Source organism: Sceloporus occidentalis, unplaced genomic scaffold (genome assembly GCF_023333645.1).
Source record: "Sceloporus occidentalis isolate IW3139 unplaced genomic scaffold, rSceOcc1.0.p SCAF_242, whole genome shotgun sequence".
Lineage (NCBI taxonomy): Eukaryota > Metazoa > Chordata > Lepidosauria > Squamata > Phrynosomatidae > Sceloporus > Sceloporus occidentalis.
In genome coordinates, this window is record NW_028317222.1 from 945,588 (window position 1) to 963,106 (window position 17,519).

The window sequence follows — 17,519 nt, forward strand, 5'->3', positions numbered from 1 at the left end:
AATGGCCTCCTTGCTATCCCGGGATAATTGGCATTCCAAGCTGGGTCTGATATTGACTGCTGTACCTTAGGCTCCTGCCCCGGCTGTGGGGCTGCAGACTCCTGGATTCAACCCTCACACAAACCCCATTGTCAATTAAATGGCAACATATCAGAGGGTGTGGGGCAAGATACGGAGGGGTGAATATGAGAGGGTGCGGGGCAAAATACTGAGGGGCGCATATCAGAGGGTGTGGGGCAGAATACTGAGGGGCGAATATCAGAGGGTGTGGGGCAGAATACTGAGGTGAATATCAGAGGGTGTGGGGCAGAATACTGAAGGGCGAATATCAGAGGGTGTGGGGCAGAATTCTGAGGTGAATATCAGAGGGTGTGGGGCAGAATACTGAGGTGAATATCAGAGGGTGTGGGGCAGAATACTGAGGGGTGAATATCAGAGGGTGTGGGGCAGAATACTGAGGGGTGAATATCAGAGGGTGTGGGGCAGAATACTGAGGGGTGAATATGAGAGGGTGTGGGGCAAAATACTGAGGGGCGCATATCAGAGGGTGTGGGTCAAGATACTGGGGTGAATATCAGAGGGTGTGGGACAGAATACTGAGGGGTGAATATCAGAGGGTGTGGGTCAAGATACTGGGGTGAATATCAGAGGGTGTGGGACAGAATACTGAGGGGTGAATATCAGAGGGTGTGGGGCAGAATACTGAGGGGCGAATATCAGAGGGTGTGGGGCAGAATACTGAGGGGCAAATATCAGAGGGTGTGGGGCAGAATACTGAGGGGCAAATATCAGAGGGTGTGGGGCAGAATACTGAGGTGAATATCAGAGGGTGTGGGGCAGAATACTGAGGTGAATATCAGAGGGTGTGGGGCAGAATACTGAGGTGAATATCAGAGGGTGTGGGGCAGAATACTGAGGGGTGAATATCAGAGGGTGTGGGGCAGAATACGTGGGGAGAATATCAGAGGGTGTGGGGCAGAATACTGAGGGGTGAATATCAGAGGGTGTGGGGCAAGATACTGAGGGGTGAATATGAGAGGGTGTGGGGCAAAATACTGAGGGGTGAATATCAGAGGGTGTGGGGCAGAATACTGAGGGGTGAATATGAGAGGGTGTGGGGCAGAATACTGAGGTGAATATCAGAGGGTGTGGGGCAGAATACTGAGGTGAATATCAGAGGGTGTGGGGCAGAATACTGAGGTGAATATCAGAGGGTGTGGGGCAGAATACTGAGGGGTGAATATCAGAGGGTGTGGGGCAGAATACGTGGGGAGAATATCAGAGGGTGTGGGGCAGAATACTGAGGGGTGAATATCAGAGGGTGTGGGGCAAGATACTGAGGGGTGAATATGAGAGGGTGTGGGGCAAAATACTGAGGGGCGCATATCAGAGGGTGTGGGGCAAGATACTGGGGTGAATATCAGAGGGTGTGGGGCAGAATACTGAGGGGCGAATATCAGAGCGTGTGGGGCAGAATACTGAGGGGCGAATATCAGAGGGTGTGGGGCAGAATACTGAGGGGTGAATATCAGAGGGTGTGGGGCAGAATACTGAGGGGCGAATATCAGAGGGTGTGGGGGCAGAATACTGAGGTGAATATCAGAGGGTGTGGGGCAGAATACTGAGGGGTGAATATCAGAGGGTGTGGGGCAGAATACTGAGGTGAATATCAGAGGGTGTGGGGCAGAATACTGAGGGGCGAATATCAGAGGGTGTGGGGCAGAATACTGAGGTGAATATCAGAGGGTGTGGGGCAGAATACTGAAGGGCGAATATCAGAGGGTGTGGGGCAGAATTCTGAGGTGAATATCAGAGGGTGTGGGGCAGAATACTGAGGTGAATATCAGAGGGTGTGGGGCAGAATACTGAGGGGTGAATATCAGAGGGTGTGGGGCAGAATACTGAGGGGTGAATATCAGAGGGTGTGGGGCAGAATACTGAGGGGTGAATATGAGAGGGTGTGGGGCAAAATACTGAGGGGCGCATATCAGAGGGTGTGGGTCAAGATACTGGGGTGAATATCAGAGGGTGTGGGACAGAATACTGAGGGGTGAATATCAGAGGGTGTGGGTCAAGATACTGGGGTGAATATCAGAGGGTGTGGGACAGAATACTGAGGGGTGAATATCAGAGGGTGTGGGGCAGAATACTGAGGGGCGAATATCAGAGGGTGTGGGGCAGAATACTGAGGGGCGAATATCAGAGGGTGTGGGGCAGAATACTGAGGGGCAAATATCAGAGGGTGTGGGGCAGAACACTGAGGTGAATATCAGAGGGTGTGGGGCAGAATACTGAGGTGAATATCAGAGGGTGTGGGGCAGAATACTGAGGTGAATATCAGAGGGTGTGGGGCAGAATACTGAGGGGTGAATATCAGAGGGTGTGGGGCAGAATACGTGGGGAGAATATCAGAGGGTGTGGGGCAGAATACTGAGGGGTGAATATCAGAGGGTGTGGGGCAAGATACTGAGGGGTGAATATGAGAGGGTGTGGGGCAAAATACTGAGGGGTGAATATCAGAGGGTGTGGGGCAGAATACTGAGGGGTGAATATGAGAGGGTGTGGGGCAGAATACTGAGGTGAATATCAGAGGGTGTGGGGCAGAATACTGAGGGGTGAATATCAGAGGGTGTGGGGCAGAATACGTGGGGAGAATATCAGAGGGTGTGGGGCAGAATACTGAGGGGTGAATATCAGAGGGTGTGGGGCAAGATACTGAGGGGTGAATATGAGAGGGTGTGGGGCAAAATACTGAGGGGCGCATATCAGAGGGTGTGGGGCAAGATACTGGGGTGAATATCAGAGGGTGTGGGGCAGAATACTGAGGGGCGAATATCAGAGCGTGTGGGGCAGAATACTGAGGGGCGAATATCAGAGGGTGTGGGGCAGAATACTGAGGGGTGAATATCAGAGGGTGTGGGGCAGAATACTGAGGGGCGAATATCAGAGGGTGTGGGGGCAGAATACTGAGGTGAATATCAGAGGGTGTGGGGCAGAATACTGAGGGGTGAATATCAGAGGGTGTGGGGCAGAATACTGAGGTGAATATCAGAGGGTGTGGGGGCAGAATACGTGGGGAGAATTTCAGAGGGTGTGGGGCAGAATACTGAGGGGTGAATATCAGAGGCTGTGGGGCAGAATACTGAGGGGTGAATATCAGAGGATGTGGGGGCAGAATACTGAGGGGTGAATATCAGAGGATGTGGGGGCAGAATACTGAGGGGTGAATATCAGAGGATGTGGGGGCAAGATACTGGGGGAGAATACTAGAAGAAGGAGCAGAATACGGTAGGAGGTTGACTATCCCACGATTTGCAGAGAGGTGGAAATTACGCGGGAACACGTCGGAAACCCCGGGGTTTTGTAATTAAAGGGGGTGGGCTGACATGCAGGCCCGGCCCCGCGTGACGCACGCAGCAGCCAGGGAGGGGCTCATTGAGGAGGAGGGTGATTAACAGGCAGCAGGGGCGTTTTCAGCTCCCTCTCGCTGATTGGTTGCTCTCAGCCAAACCTTCTTGTTGGCGCAACGTCTGAGTCACGTGACCGGGAGCTGCGGCGTGTTACAGGTGAGAGAAATATCCCGAACGGGGCTGGAAGCGGTGGGCAGGGGTAACCGGAGGGACGGGGGTTTACGGGGCAGGAGTAATCGGAGGGACGGGGGTTTACGGGGCAGGAGTAATCGGAGGGACGGGGGTTTACGGGGCAGGGGTAACCGGAGGGACGGGGGTTTACGGGGCAGGGGTAACCGGAGGGACGGGAGTTAAGGGTATTGGAGGCATGATGGTCTCAGGGCAAATACTAGGTTGCCGCCGCCCCGCGTTAAATGAAATATGCAAAAAATCATATTCCAGATATGGAGCGGCCCGTGCAGCTTTCAGTGATGGCGCAAATGATAAATTCCCATTATGGGGAATGCTGGTATTGGGAACTTCCCACGATTATGGGATGTGGTTGCCAAGGTAACCCAAATGTTTGACCCCAAATATTCATGTCTGGTAACCCCGGCGTGGGGCACAAATTGGGCCTTTTTTTGCCACGGGGCCCCGGGAGATGTCAGGTATCTCCCCTATTGATAGAATGGAGTCTCTTGGGGTGAAACCTCCTGTTTTGTTTTTTTTAAACCGGTTAAAGGACTCAGTTTGGGATAAAGTTTATGATTCTCTTTCTGTGGCTTTCAGGACATGGCTGACCAGGTGCCGGCTCCGCAGCAAACCCTTAACCGGCGCCGCCGACCGGCCCCTCGCCCGCCCCGCGGACCCAACGACATCTACGTCAATACGAAAACAGACTTCCGAGCCCAGCTGGGCCGCTGCCGCCGGCTCCTTGAAGCTGGAGACCACAGCGAGCTGAGGGTCCATGGCCTGGGCCTCGCCATCGGCCGTGCCATTAACCTGGCCCTGCAGCTCCAGGCCTCGGCTCCCGGCACCCTTCTGATCTCCACCACCACCTCCACAGTAGAGCTGACAGATGACATGGAGCCGGAGGGGGAAGAGGATCTGGAGCCAGGATCCAAGAGCAGGAACAACTCTGCCATCCACATCCGTGTGTACAGGGCTCCGGTCAACTGACACCTCGGGCCCCCAACATCATCTGGGGGTTCCCATGTCAATGTAGCCCACCGGTGTTCTGATACACCCTGTATGGAACAAACCGCTGGGATTCTGATACACCCTGTATGGAACAAACCGCCGGGATTCTGATACACCCTGTATGGAACCGATTGGCTGCAGCGCGTTTAGTGCTAAAGGCCCTACAGCCTTGTGTGATTAAGCGGGGGGTGCGTGGCCTCGGGAAGTGCTCACGTACAGAGCGACCCCCTCCACCGGCTCCAGTCATGTGATCCCTGTAGCCCATCATAAACATTAAATCCGTGATGATTTGGTGAGCTGGCGAAGCCGGGGCTGGCATTTCTCTCATGTTTTTTGGGGTTTTTTTTTTTCTTGCTGGAAAGATAATTTTATGTAATAATAAAGATATTTGCGATACATCATCGGAGCGGCTGGGAGTCATAGGAATGCATCCTTCATTTGGAATGCATTGGTTTGTCTGTTTCCAATGTACCGCGTGGAGTCTGTGTAAAAGTTCAGTGTGGTTCCCATGGCGATTTGCTGGATCGTCTGCTGCATTGGGCTTCGTCCGCTTTATTGTTGAATGTCGCGTGATCCGTGATCTAGTCGCCGCTTGTCTCATCCGTGGAAGATCGCTATGTTATCTTGAAACGGCTTCACTCTGTAATAAAATGCAGCCCTAATCTGCCCCTTAAACTGATTACCCCGCGATCCTAAAAATCTGACCTTTCCCGTTTTACCGAGAGTCTCCCGGTCAGCAGATCGGCCCCCGTCTCGTCACCCGTTTCTCCTGCTGTCAGCTTAATCAGTCGTTGGTCTTGTCTTAGATGCAGGAGCTGTATGTCTATCCCATCCATGTTTAATACCCTCGCTGTATTATCCTCTACCACTTCTGCTGGGAGGCTGCACCACTTATCTACCACCCTCTCAGTAAAGCAAAACCCCCTTAAACTGCATCAAACCACAGCCCTGTGAATCTGCCCCATTCAAAAGGTGGCTTGTCGGGTCGTCTGATGGCAGAAATATTTACACGTTTGGGCTGCATCGCACATGACATCATCGCGGTGAATCTCCAAGGGCTCTCGTGGCGTGAGCAGTGGCTTCCCGGGTAGCAGAGGATTGTGGGTAGGTGAGCAGAAATAAATCATGAAGACTTTTATCTCTACATATTTCTAAGGATAGAAAAGTATGCCAGGGGCTTCCATTTACGCGCCGCTGACATCACGCCCCGGTCTGCCGCATGGCCTGTGAGGATACAGGCATTGCTGAGGCAAAGTGGCTAACTGTCCTGAGGAATCAGGACTCTTCTAACCAAACCAGGAGACTCTGCGTGTCGTACTGTTTGTACTAATAGTTTTAGGCAGATTTTGTCTTTGTTGGCGTGATCTTTGTTAAGCCGTTGAGACCCCATTTAAGGTGCGCCGGCACAAACTTAAAACTTACGGCAAGAAGCCCATTAGGACTTACTGGTACATCTTGACTGTTGCAGCAGCAGAGATATCTCCCGGCCGCTACATGGGAGATCAGGCCGTGTATGGAGCTCTGTTACACGCGACCGGGCGTTCCATTCCGGTAAGCGGCGCTGCTGACACCCGTTGGAAGTTCGCTCGAGCAGGGGCGTAACTAGACGCCTCAGGGCCCGGGTGCGAGAATCTGTTAAGGGCCCCCCCCACCCCCTCACCCCCCCCCAAAAAACATGATTTTTACCCAACAATTTTTTTTCAACTAATTCAATTTACATATTGAATCATATCTAAAAAAATCAAAGAAAAAGGGGCGCATGTACAAAGGGCATAATCCAGGGGTGTCCAAGTTTTTTCTGCAGTGGGCCACTTCATCAGAATTGTATACGTGCGCAGGCCGCACTCATTTTTCACTGTGACAAAAAATATGGCCTTTAATAAAATATGCAGATTAAAATAAAGTAAAATGACACAAAACCTTTACTCTTCCTCTCACTGATTTCTGGGCCTTGAAAGTTTTGCGACTACAAATTCAGGATTCCCTAGATTTATTCTAGGGATGAACTAAAATGAAAATTCTGGACCAAAACATTCAGGGTTCACTTAGCCAAAACCGAAAATGACCCCCACCTTTAAAAATAATAATAAAAACTCACATGTTTAATAAAAGTAGGTAACACACAATTGGACAAAATTAGCAATATGACTTGGCATGATAGGAGTGTGATTGCTAACAGCAATCACACTCCTATCATACCCAGGCAACCAGTAAATGCTGGTACCTAGGCATGATGGGACTGTGCCCGCTGTGATTGCTGTTAGCAATCACACTCCTATCATGCCAAGTCAGCCAGTACATGCTGGTACAGGGTGGCTGTAAGTGATGTGCAGACCCCATACTGCTGGCAGCATCACTACACAAGGGGGGCAGCTAGCTAGGTTTCAGCATGTACTGGCTGACTTGGCATGATAGGAGTGTGATTGCTAACAGTAGTCACAGTCCCATCATGCCTAGGTTCCAGCACTTACACATCCATCCAGTAAATGCTTGAACCTAGGCATGATGGGACTCTGATTGCTATTAGCAATCACACTCCTATCATGCCAAGTCAGCCAATACACGCTGGTACAGGATGGCTGTAAGTGATGTGCAGACCCCATACTGCTGGCAGCATCAATACACAAGGGGGGCAGCTAGCCAGGTTTCAGCATGTACTGGCTGACTTGGCATGATAGGAGTGTGATTGCTAACAGCAATCACAGTCCCATCATGCCTAGGTTCCAGCACTTACACATCCATCCAGTAAATGCTGGAACCTAGGCATTATGGGACTGTGATTGCTGTTAGCAATCACACTCCTATCATGCCAAGTCAGCCAGTACATGCTGGTACAGGGTGGCTGTAAGTGCAGACCCCATACTGCTGGCAGCATCACTACACAAGGGGGGCAGCTGGCCAGGTTTCAGCATGTACTGGCTGACTTGGCATGATAGGAGTGTGATTGCTAACAGCAATCACAGTCCCATCATGCCTAGGTTCCAGCACTTACACATCCATGCTATCACACACACACTCACACACTCATTTATTCATATAATCATTAATTCACAGATTCATTCCCTCAATCACACACACTCATTCAAACACCCTCCCCACCCCCTTACCTGCACTGCATCTCCCTTCGATGCCGCTAACAGACTTCAGCAGGGGGCGCGGCCTCCCTCTGCCTTCTCTGCTAAAGCACAGAGGAAGTAGGATGTCACGTGAACTCCGCTTCCTCTGTGCTGTCCAGAAGACCCTCCCACAAGTAAGTAGTAGGGCTTGAGGTGCGGCTCGTGTAAGATCGGTTGCCCTGGCTGACGATCTTACGCGGGCCGCACCTCGAGGTCTCGCGGGCCGCATTTGGCCCGCGGGCCGCATGTTGGACGCCCCTGCCTTATTTAAAAAAAAAAAACGTAAAAAAGATTTCGGGCGGCCCCTTGGCTTGGGCCCCCCTGCCGCCGGGGCCCGGTCGCGGTCGCGACCCCTGCGACCCCGGTAGATCCGCCACTGCGCTCGAGGAAGGGAGAGACTAAGCGGGATCTTTCTACACCCTGCTGAGCTCTCCTATTGCTCCCCCTGCTGGCTGATGACAGTTATTGTAAGTTGTGATGCTGGGCTATGGAGCCCTGCTTGCTGATCACATTGTGATCAGCACAAACAGATCAGGAGAAGAAAAATAGTTTCTCCACCTTCCAAAAAACATGGGGGGGGGGTGAATGAAATAAATGTACAAAAAAATGGGAGCCCAGGGATGATCACTGCTCACAGCTCTAGTCAGTCAATTCAGACCTCGCTTTACTGCTCCCTCATCACTACCCGCCGGCAAATAATGCGGGGATATGACGTCATCCCTGCACTCGGCAGCAATAGCCGACACGTAGTGATGAGGGAGCAGTAAAGCGAGCTCTCAAGTGACAGGCCTCGCGCTCCCACCACCACCAAAGGGGTGTGAGGGCAGTGTATGTGTATGTATGTGTTTGTAAGCTTGTGTGTGTGTAGGGGCCGGTGTGTGTAAGATCAGTAAAGGTATTTGTTCGCTGGTGTTTAAGGGCAGTGTATGTGGATATGTATGTTTATGGGCAGGTGTGTGTAAAGGCAGTGTATGTGTGTTCATGGGCAGGTGTGTGTAAGGGTCCTGGGAGGGAGGCTAATGTTCTGTTGCTGTGGACTTCTCTTCCAATGATGCTCAGGCAGCATTATGGTGGACACCTGGCTGGCTGAGAATCATAGGAATTGTAGTTCACAGCTAGCATCTGCAGCTTTATCTACTGTTAACTGCACTTCCCATGACGCTCAGCCAGCATCATGGAAGTAGTATGTCTGGCTGAGCCTCATGGGAATTCAATTCAATGTGTTGGTTATGTTTAATATGCATGACTGTGCTGACAAAAAAGAAGCGTGTTTTAAGTGGCGATGCGAGCGTGACATGGTAACGTGCGATGGCGAGATCGATTTAAACAAAAAAGTGTCCCTTTTTGAAATTGTACAGCGCTACGGAATTTGATAGCGCTATATAAAACAATAAATAATATATTGTATAAAAAAATACCCCCCTCCAAAAAAAAAAAAGTGCCCCATAGCCTGTCCCCTATAAGTCCCAAACTCATTAAGTCAACCGTAATAGAGGGCAATATCCATATCTGGGGGCTATTAGAATCCGGCTACCTACCGATGCCCCCCCCCCCTGAATAAGGGGCAAATGGGTGGGGAGTGGAGTGTGTCAGGAGGATCCAGGTATGGTAAAATGTAACACACGCGTGTGGCGCTCTAGAACACAAATGCGTGTGGCGCTCTAGAACACAAACACGGGTGTGCCGGGTACGACGGCAACCATGAGATGAAGTGGAACGTGAACTGGGCCGTTGGTCAGCTGCGGCGGCTGCAGCATGGAAGAGAAATGAAGCGAAGCTGCAAAAATGTGATTTCATATCATTAATAATTATGTTTTTTGTATTAAGGCCCTACTTCTCTTAAATAAAATGTGTATTATTTGTCCATAATATGGAATTATGGGTTAACAAACATATGGTAAAAATGAGAGAAAATATATTTGGTCTTTGAGTATAAAACCCTCGGGACTGGAGGGGTTAAACACGTGGGGGGGGGATAATGTGTTTTTCTTTTTTTAAATAATTGTTGACGCTAAATATTGACTTAAATGTAGCGGATGTCATTTTAATAAAGTTTTATTAAAAATCGTTATAGCAATAAAGTTTTGTGTGAGGGGAAAAAAGACAATTACCGGGCACCATGAGGACCCGCCCGCCTAATGTGAATGGCGCTCGTGCGTGGTCTGAGGCCCTCCTTTCTCAATGGTTCCGCCCAGCAGCGAAGACAGGTCACGTGACTCCGCGGCGCGGCCGCCATCTTGTCCTGGGTTCTCCGCACACGGAGGAGGTGGCGGAGGTAGTGTGACGTGTCGTGACGTAAGAAGCACTATCGCGACTGAGCCGACAGCACCAGAAAGAGGAATACAGAACGAGAGGAAGCGAGATCCCTGGGGGAGGAGACGCCCGGGGAACGAGAGTCAGCGAGAGGGCTGCATGCAAGTGCAGGCCTCAGAGGCGGACACCATAAACATAGGCCTGAGCGAGACGGCCGCAGCGTATACAGGCCTGGGAGAGAGACGGCCTCGGAGTATACAGAAGTAGCAGCAACAGCAGCACCGTATACAAGCCTGAGAGAGAGAGAGACGGCCGCAACATACAAAGGCCTGAGAGAGAGAGACGGCCGCAACATACAAAGGCCTGAGAGAGAGAGACGGCCGCAACATACAAAGGCCTGAGAGAGAGAGACGGCCGCAACATACAAAGGCCTGAGAGAGAGAGACGGCCGCAACATACAAAGGCCTGAGAGGGAGAGACGGCCGCAACATACAAAGGCCTGAGAGGGAGAGACGGCTGCTGTGGAGACCCACAGGCCGGGGAGACTGAGGTAAACACGCTTACAGAGGCAGCTATCTCTGCATAAAGAGACCGCTACAAACCAGCAGGACCAGAAAGGTCTGGATCTGGGAGAGAGACAGCCTGCAGCCGGGGAGCTCGCACACGGACTATAAATACATGTATACATCCACGTACAGCTCTGACAGCTGCAGAGGCGTGCATACTGTCAGCCACGACTGAAGAGACGCACCATATCTTTACACTTATAGACAGCCTTTGGGGGCTGCAACGCAAAGAGTGACACATGTTTACATAAACACGGAAGCTACATACGTGCACGCCTAGAGATCTGTACACCAGGCGGGATTCCGGAGGGGGACGTCGGCGTATGGAGACAGCCCGGGGTGCCGCACCATAGAGTGTTTAGTGTGTACACCACACACATGCGTGCTTATAACGAGAGAGTGCTTGGAGTTTAATGGACATCTCGCGCTAGAGACACAACGATCGGTAAATAGCCGGGCGAGACGACCGCCGGGGGCGTCCTGTGACTTGCGGACCTCGCTGGGGCAGACACTACGGTTATACCCCTGAGCTCTGCGGGACTGGGGGCAATAGAAAGAGAGAGGAAAATCCAGCGGAGAATAAAGAGAGTGAGAAGAGGAACAACAACTCCGGAGGGCTGACAGCTTGGAGAGACCGCCCCGCGAAGGTAATATCACCCAGCATCCCTGAAAGCTTTAGTGAAGTCCCCCCGTTGGGGGTGTGACTGGCCAGTCCGCGGCCGTGAATACATAACGTGAGGGAAGTAGTTCTTCCATGTCCTCACTAACCAGTCCTGGGAGCCCCTAAATCCCGCACACCTGTATTAACCCCCGCACACCTGTATTGACCCCCGCACGGTTATTTCCCCTCGTGTTACGCGGCCTGGTGGCCTCTCCCATCTGCTGCAGGGCTCGGACTGTCAAGGTGACTGGAGTGAGGCAGCCAGCCGGGGGCCCCGGGCTCTGCCTTATCCCTCTCTTTATCACTCGCTGAGCTCTCGGCTCGCAGGGGTTTATTCACTAAACACAGAGTTTGCAGGTGACTTGGTTTTAGCGCTCGTGTCGCTGATCATTACGAAGTGTAAATACTGTCAGATTTCTCCAACACGAAAGGGCTGAGCTGGCCCCGGATAATGTATGATTTATTGTGATGGAATCTCGCTGATTTAACTGTACATTATACTAAGGCTGCACACTGTGTGTGTCGGGGGTAGTGTTTGTGTTGTAGTGTAGAGGCTGTACACTGTGTGTGTGTGTGTGTCGGGGGTAGTGTTTGTGTTGTAGTGTAGAGGCTGTACACTGTGTGTGTCGGGGGGGTAGTGTTTGTGTTGTAGTGTAGAGGCTGTACACTGTGTGTCGGGGGTAGTGTTTGTGTTGTAGTGTAGAGGCTGTACACTGTGTGTGTCGGGGGTAGTGTTTGTGTTGTAGTGTAGAGGCTGTACACTGTGTGTGTGTGTGTGTCGGGGGTAGTGTTTGTGTTGTAGTGTAGAGGCTGTACACTGTGTGTGTCGGGGGGGTAGTGTTTGTGTTGTAGTGTAGAGGCTGTACACTGTGTGTCGGGGGTAGTGTTTGTGTTGTAGTGTAGAGGCTGTACACTGTGTGTGTCGGGGGGTAGTGTTTGTGTTGTAGTGTAGAGGCTGTACACTGTGTGTGTGTGTCGGGGGTAGTGTGTGTTGTAGTGTAGAGGCTGTACACCGTGTGTGTGTGTCGGGGGGTAGTGTTTGTGTTGTAGTGTAGAGGCTGTACACTGTGTGTGTGTCGGGGGGGTAGTGTTTGTGTTGTAGTGTAGAGGCTGTACACTGTGTGTCGGGGGGTAGTGTTTGTGTTGTAGTGTAGAGGCTGTACACTGTGTGTGTGTCGGGGGTAGTGTTTGTGTTGTAGTGTAGAGGCTGTACACTGTGTGTGTGTCGGGGGGTAGTGTTTGTGTTGTAGTGTAGAGGCTGTACACTGTGTGTGTCGGGGGGTAGTGTTTGTTGTAGTGTAGAGGCTGTACACTGTGTGTGTGTCGGGGTAGTGTTTGTGTTGTAGTGTAGAGGCTGTACACTGTGTGTGTGTCGGGGGTAGTGTGTGTTGTAGTGTAGAGGCTGTACACCGTGTGTGTGTGTCGGGGGGGTAGTGTTTGTGTTGTAGTGTAGAGGCTGTACACTGTGTGTGTGTCGGGGGGTAGTGTTTGTGTTGTAGTGTAGAGGCTGTACACTGTGTGTGTGTCGGGGGGTAGTGTTTGTGTTGTAGTGTAGAGGCTGTACACTGTGTGTGTGTGTCGGGGGGTAGTGTTTGTGTTGTAGTGTAGAGGCTGTACACTGTGTGTGTGTCGGGGTAGTGTTTGTGTTGTAGTGTAGAGGCTGTACACTGTGTGTGTGTGTCGGGGGGTAGTGTTTGTGTTGTAGTGTAGAGGCTGTACACTGTGTGTGTGTCGGGGGGTAGTGTTTGTAGTGTAGAGGCTGTACACTGTGTGTGTGTCGGGGGTAGTGTTTGTGTTGTAGTGTAGAGGCTGTACACTGTGTGTGTGTGTCGGGGGTAGTGTTTGTGTTGTAGTGTAGAGGCTGTACACTGTGTGTGTGTCGGGGGTAGTGTTTGTGTTGTAGTGTAGAGGCTGTACACTGTGTGTGTCGGGGGTAGTGTTTGTGTTGTAGTGTAGAGGCTGTACACTGTGTGTGTCGGGGGGGTAGTGTTTGTGTTGTAGTGTAGAGGCTGTACACTGTGTGTGTGTGTCGGGGGTAGTGTTTGTGTTGTAGTGTAGAGGCTGTACACTGTGTGTGTCGGGGGGGTAGTGTTTGTGTTGTAGTGTAGAGGCTCTACACTGTGTGTCGGGGGTAGTGTTTGTGTTGTAGTGTAGAGGCTGTACACTGTGTGTGTCGGGGGGTAGTGTTTGTGTTGTAGTGTAGAGGCTGTACACTGTGTGTGTGTCGGGGGGGTAGTGTTTGTGTTGTAGTGTAGAGGCTGTACACTGTGTGTGTGTCGGGGTAGTGTGTGTGTTTGGTGTAGAGGCTGTACACTGTGTGTGTGTGTCGGGGGGTAGTGTTTGTGTTGTGGTGTAGAGGCTGTACACTGTGTGTGTGTGTCGGGGGTAGTGTGTGTTGTAGTGTAGAGGCTGTACACTGTGTGTGTGTCGGGGGGTAGTGTTTGTGTTGTAGTGTAGAGGCTGTACACTGTGTGTGTGTGTCGGGGGGGTAGTGTTTGTGTTGTAGTGTAGAGGCTGTACACTGTGTGTGTCGGGGGGTAGTGTTTGTGTTGTAGTGTAGAGGCTGTACACTGTGTGTGTGTGTCGGGGGTAGTGTTTGTGTTGTAGTGTAGAGGCTGTACACTGTGGTGTCGGGGGGTAGTGTTTGTGTTGTAGTGTAGAGGCTGTACACTGTGTGTGTGTGTCGGGGGGTAGTGTTTGTGTTGTAGTGTAGAGGCTGTACACTGTGTGTGTGTGTCGGGGGGTAGTGTTTGTGTTGTAGTGTAGAGGCTGTACACTGTGTGTGTGTCGGGGGTAGTGTTTGTGTTGTAGTGTAGAGGCTGTACACTGTGTGTGTGTGTCGGGGGTAGTGTTTGTGTTGTAGTGTAGAGGCTGTACACTGTGTGTGTGTCGGGGGGGTAGTGTTTGTGTTGTAGTGTAGAGGCTGTACACTGTGTGTGTCGGGGGGGTAGTGTTTGTGTTGTAGTGTAGAGGCTGTACACTGTGTGTGTGTGTCGGGGGGTAGTGTTTGTGTTGTGGTGTAGAGGCTGTACACTGTGTGTGTGTGTCGGGGGTAGTGTGTGTGTTGTAGTGTAGAGGCTGTACACTGTGTGTGTGTCGGGGGGTAGTGTTTGTGTTGTAGTGTAGAGGCTGTACACTGTGTGTGTGTGTCGGGGGGGTAGTGTTTGTGTTGTAGTGTAGAGGCTGTACACTGTGTGTGTGTGTCGGGGGTAGTGTTTGTGTTGTGGTGTAGAGGCTGTACACTGTGTGTGTGTCGGGGGTAGTGTGTGTGTTGTAGTGTAGAGGCTGTACACTGTGTGTGTCGGGGGGTAGTGTTTGTGTTGTAGTGTAGAGGCTGTACACCGTGTGTGTGTGTCGGGGGGTAGTGTTTGTGTTGTAGTGTAGAGGCTGTACACTGTGTGTGTGTGTCGGGGGGGTAGTGTTTGTGTTGTAGTGTAGAGGCTGTACACTGTGTGTGTGTGTCGGGGGGGTAGTGTTTGTGTTGTAGTGTAGAGGCTGTACACTGTGTGTGTGTCGGGGGTAGTGTTTGTGTTGTAGTGTAGAGGCTGTACACTGTGTGTGTGTCGGGGGGGTAGTGTTTGTGTTGTAGTGTAGAGGCTGTACACTGTGTGTGTGTGTCGGGGGGTAGTGTTTGTGTTGTAGTGTAGAGGCTGTACACTGTGTGTGTGTGTCGGGGGGTAGTGTTTGTGTTGTAGTGTAGAGGCTGTACACTGTGTGTGTGTGTCGGGGGGTAGTGTGTGTGTTGTAGTGTAGAGGCTGTACACTGTGTGTGTGTCGGGGGTAGTTTGTGTTGTAGTGTAGAGGCTGTACACTGTGTGTGTGTGTCGGGGGGGTAGTGTTTGTGTTGTAGTGTAGAGGCTGTACACTGTGTGTGTGTCGGGGGTAGTGTGTGTGTTGTAGTGTAGAGGCTGTACACTGTGTGTGTGTCGGGGGGTAGTGTTTGTGTTGTAGTGTAGAGGCTGTACACTGTGTGTGTCGGGGGGTAGTGTTTGTGTTGTAGTGTAGAGGCTGTACACTGTGTGTGTGTCGGGGGGTAGTGTTTGTGTTGTAGTGTAGAGGCTGTACACTGTGTGTGTGTCGGGGGGTAGTGTTTGTGTTGTAGTGTAGAGGCTGTACACCGTGTGTGTGTGTGTCGGGGGGTAGTGTTTGTGTTGTAGTGTAGAGGCTGTACACTGTGTGTGTGTCGGGGGTAGTGTTTGTGTTGTAGTGTAGAGGCTGTACACTGTGTGTGTGTGTCGGGGGGGTAGTGTTTGTGTTGTAGTGTAGAGGCTGTACACTGTGTGTGTGTGTCGGGGGGTAGTGTTTGTGTTGTAGTGTAGAGGCTGTACACTGTGTGTGTGTGTCGGGGGTAGTGTTTGTGTTGTAGTGTAGAGGCTGTACACTGTGTGTGTGTCGGGGGGTAGTGTTTGTGTTGTAGTGTAGAGGCTGTACACTGTGTGTGTGTCGGGGGTAGTGTGTGTTGTAGTGTAGAGGCTGTACACCGTGTGTGTGTGTCGGGGGTAGTGTTTGTGTTGTAGTGTAGAGGCTGTACACTGTGTGTGTCGGGGGGGTAGTGTTTGTGTTGTGGTGTAGAGGCTGTACACTGTGTGTGTGTGTCGGGGGTAGTGTTTGTGTTGTAGTGTAGAGGCTGTACACTGTGTGTGTGTCGGGGGGGTAGTGTTTGTGTTGTAGTGTAGAGGCTGTACACTGTGTGTGTGTGTCGGGGGGTAGTGTTTGTGTTGTAGTGTAGAGGCTGTACACTGTGTGTGTGTGTCGGGGGGTAGTGTTTGTGTTGTAGTGTAGAGGCTGTACACTGTGTGTGTGTGTCGGGGGGGTAGTGTTTGTGTTGTGGTGTAGAGGCTGTACACTGTGTGTGTGTGTCGGGGGTAGTGTTTGTGTTGTAGTGTAGAGGCTGTACACTGTGTGTGTGTGTCGGGGGGTAGTGTGTGTGTTGTAGTGTAGAGGCTGTACACTGTGTGTGTGTGTCGGGGGTAGTGTTTGTGTTGTAGTGTAGAGGCTGTACACTGTGTGTGTGTCGGGGGTAGTTTGTGTTGTAGTGTAGAGGCTGTACACTGTGTGTGTGTGTCGGGGGGGTAGTGTTTGTGTTGTAGTGTAGAGGCTGTACACTGTGTGTGTGTCGGGGGGTAGTGTTTGTGTTGTAGTGTAGAGGCTGTACACTGTGTGTGTGTGTCGGGGGTAGTGTTTGTGTTGTAGTGTAGAGGCTGTACACTGTGTGTGTGTCGGGGGGTAGTGTTTGTGTTGTAGTGTAGAGGCTGTACACTGTGTGTGTGTCGGGGGGGTAGTGTTTGTGTTGTAGTGTAGAGGCTGTACACTGTGTGTGTGTGTCGGGGGGTAGTGTTTGTGTTGTAGTGTAGAGGCTGTACACTGTGTGTGTGTGTCGGGGGGTAGTGTTTGTGTTGTAGTGTAGAGGCTGTACACTGTGTGTGTGTCGGGGGTAGTGTTTGTGTTGTAGTGTAGAGGCTGTACACTGTGTGTGTGTCGGGGGGTAGTGTTTGTGTTGTAGTGTAGAGGCTGTACACTGTGTGTGTGTGTCGGGGGGTAGTGTTTGTGTTGTAGTGTAGAGGCTGTACACTGTGTGTGTGTGTCGGGGGGTAGTGTTTGTGTTGTAGTGTAGAGGCTGTACACTGTGTGTGTGTCGGGGGTAGTGTTTGTGTTGTAGTGTAGAGGCTGTACACTGTGTGTGTGTGTCGGGGGGTAGTGTTTGTAGTGTAGTGTAGAGGCTGTACACTGTGTGTGTGTGTTGGGGGTAGTGTTTGTGTTGTAGTGTAGAGGCTGTACACTGTGTGTGTGTCGGGGGGTAGTGTTTGTGTTGTAGTGTAGAGGCTGTACACTGTGTGTGTGTCGGGGGTAGTGTTTGTGTTGTAGTGTAGAGGCTCTACACTGTGTGTCGGGGGTAGTGTTTGTGTTGTAGTGTAGAGGCTGTACACTGTGTGTGTCGGGGGGTAGTGTTTGTGTTGTAGTGTAGAGGCTGTACACTGTGTGTGTCGGGGGGTAGTGTTTGTGTTGTAGTGTAGAGGCTGTACACTGTGTGTGTGTGTCGGGGGTAGTGTTTGTGTTGTAGTGTAGAGGCTGTACACTGTGTGTGTGTGTCGGGGGGGTAGTGTTTGTGTTGTAGTGTAGAGGCTGTACACTGTGTGTGTGTGTCGGGGGGGTAGTGTTTGTGTTGTAGTGTAGAGGCTGTACACTGTGTGTGTGTGTCGGGGGGGTAGTGTTTGTGTTGTAGTGTAGAGGCTGTACACTGTGTGTGTGTCGGGGGTAGTGTGTGTTGTAGTGTAGAGGCTGTACACTGTGTGTGTCGGGGGGTAGTGTTTGTGTTGTAGTGTAGAGGCTGTAC